The sequence below is a fragment of the Vicia villosa genome, unplaced genomic scaffold, assembly GCF_029867415.1.
Source record: "Vicia villosa cultivar HV-30 ecotype Madison, WI unplaced genomic scaffold, Vvil1.0 ctg.000449F_1_1, whole genome shotgun sequence".
In the NCBI taxonomy this organism is placed as follows: domain Eukaryota; kingdom Viridiplantae; phylum Streptophyta; class Magnoliopsida; order Fabales; family Fabaceae; genus Vicia; species Vicia villosa.
Genome location: NW_026705213.1, coordinates 482475 through 485420, shown reverse-complemented (window position 1 = coordinate 485420; position 2946 = coordinate 482475).

Genomic DNA, 2946 nt, shown 5'->3' with positions numbered 1-2946 from the left:
AAGAATTTAATAGAGTTTTGTTTTTCAGGGACTAATCTGACCTCTACGATTATTGTGAGAGACTAAAATATCTTACTTCATTTTATTACCATGAAACAGAAAAACAAAAAAATTCAAATTATTGAACGGAAACACAAATATTACACGACATCATAAATAGAAAATCTTAAATATGAACCTAAATACAAAATCATTCACAAGCTAAATCTAAACTTTTAACACGTTTACATCGTTTATTAATACAAACAGCTTTATATGATTTCTTACAATGAACATGTAAACAATCAGCATCTGTCAAACATTTCCAACCTATAGGTGCTGTAAAAACGAGAATAAAATAACTTAAATAATATTTGATAAAATATATTAATTATACAAATTAAGAAATGAAGTTTATAAACAATATAAATAGTTTACCTGCAATGATTGATGCAAAGAAAAATATGAAAATAAATACATTAATCATACTATAAACAAACTTTTCTTTAGGAATATCTAAAATTGTATCATTTTATAATTTATAAATCCCGACCTCTCCTTACATTACTACAGTGTTTGACCCTTCAGCTCACTAAAATCACTAAATAATTTGCAACCTTTAATGATATGAATGGATAAAATATAAAATATGAATAATTTCTTTTAATAAACATATTTACGAATTTGTGAAGTGTGATGTTTGATAATATTTATATAAAAAAATTTCATTTTTTTTATTTCCTTCCAAATTTTGTGCAAAAAGCGCCCTAAATTTTGTTTGGGTAGAATAATTTTAGAACATATTTAGCTTTTTCATAATTCTTCAAAATCATACTAAAAAAATAATAAATGAGAGTACCCTAAATGTTTCTTGGTTAGAATAATTTCAGAACTTATCAAGCTTTTGTACAATTCTTCAAAATTTGACTAAAAATTTACAAAAACATAAACTATTTGTGAAAAAGTACTTAAAATCAATGTAAACCCTATTTAAAATCATAAAATTATAAATATATGCCTCGACATGAATATTTTTATTTGGCTTAAATACATCTTTGGTCCCTGTAAGTTAGCGAGTTTTCGATTTTCGTCCCTGTAAGTTTTTTTTCTGGGTCTGAGTCCCTATATTTCACTTTCGCGTTTGTTTTAGTCCCTAAAATCAAAATCTGCAGGAAAATTCGCAGGAAAACCTTCAGATTTTCCTGCAGATTTTGCCTTTAGGGACTAAACCGCAAGCAAAAAGTAAGATATAGGGACTCATACCAACAAAAAAAATTTACAGGGACGAAAATCAAAAACCCGCTAACTTACAGAGTCCAAAGGTGCATTTAATCCTTTTTATTTTGATGATTGACAAAAGAATTTCTAAAAAAACATGAATACAAAAAGCAGAAAAGAAAATAAAACTTTCAAGTCTCGGAGTCTTATTATTTTTATTTGAGTGTATTGTTAGATTAAAGTAAACTACCTAACGATGCATTAGCACTCTTAAATATTATAAAAAAAATATTATACATAGACACTACTAAAAAAAATTAAATTAGGAAAAAGTAATATTCCGTCACTAAAATTACCTCACAAATTGATTTAGTGACGGAATTATTGATGTACCTAAATTCGTAACTATTTTCGATGTCGCAAAATTTTGTGAGGGAATATTGTTCCTTCACAAATAGGTACATACTAAATCCGTCGCAAATTCTATTATTTCATTACTAAATTTTAAACCAAATTCTTCATAACTTATATTTCCGTCGCTAATTAGTGACAGAATAATACTTCCCTCTCTAATTACCATGATTTTATTCCCTCACAAATCTGAGAATATATTCCCTCTCAAAATTACAAAAAATTATTATCACTAAATAAATGAAAAGTTATATTTCCCTGACTAGTTTTGTATTAATGTTAAAATTTATGCTTCATAATATGTTTTGTACATATCAATGAACTTATCATGTCCATATAAAAATTTATCATATCCTACATTACAAGATTTCACAATTTTTAAAAAATTTCTTTACATATACATATATAATTCACACATGGTAGTAAGCTTTGTATAATATAATCTTCTCTCTTGATAGTATGTCCTTCCATCTTTATGAATATCTAAAATTCTAAAGAGAAAACAAATTAAAATATTCCAGACTAATTAGTTACATAATATTAATATAAACAATGGAGATGCTATATAACAAAATTAAAAAAAAATGGAATAAAAGGTGGTAGAATATAAAACCTTTTTAATCCGGGCTGTTTACGGTGGCCTCAACGGCATGTTTGACTGCTGCCCGGAAGAGTAGTGCTTGGCAGCCCCAAGTGTTAAGAAGGCTGAACATTGTGTGGAGTTTATCGCTCCCGTTAAGGATTCAAATCTTCGCGTGGAGATTCTTTACATCAAGGATTCCTACTATTGATGCTTTGATTTATAGAGGAGTGGATAATATCTCTTGTCTATCGTGTGTTTTTTTGTGGGAACGAACCAGAGTCGTTGTTTCATATTTTCTTTTCTTGTAATGTTTCCTTGAAGGTGTGGGAGAAAATCTATGGGTGGTTAGGGGAAGATGTTCTTTTCTCCTTTGAAGATTTCTTAGAGTTTGACGCTATCCAAGAGAAGACGAAGGGGGTTTTCGTTAAGGTGAAGATTAATTCGATTTGGATGGCTTTGATTTGGAGCGTTTGGATTATGCGTAATTCCATTGTTTTCAATCAAGCATCCTTTTGTTTTGACAAGATGGTTTACAATGTAATGTTTTTTTCGTGGAGTTGGCTAGCTAGATTACATTTGAACTCTTCTTTTTCTTCCTTTTACGAGTGGTACAAGTTACCGCTTATTTGCTTTTCGAATTTATAATTTGTTCGATTGGGTTGCACGTACCCTAGTGTGATTTCGTAATCAATTACTTATTTAAAAAAAAAGAATGTCTTCAAGCTCATTTCTTACTTCTTGAGTAACTAGTGTAT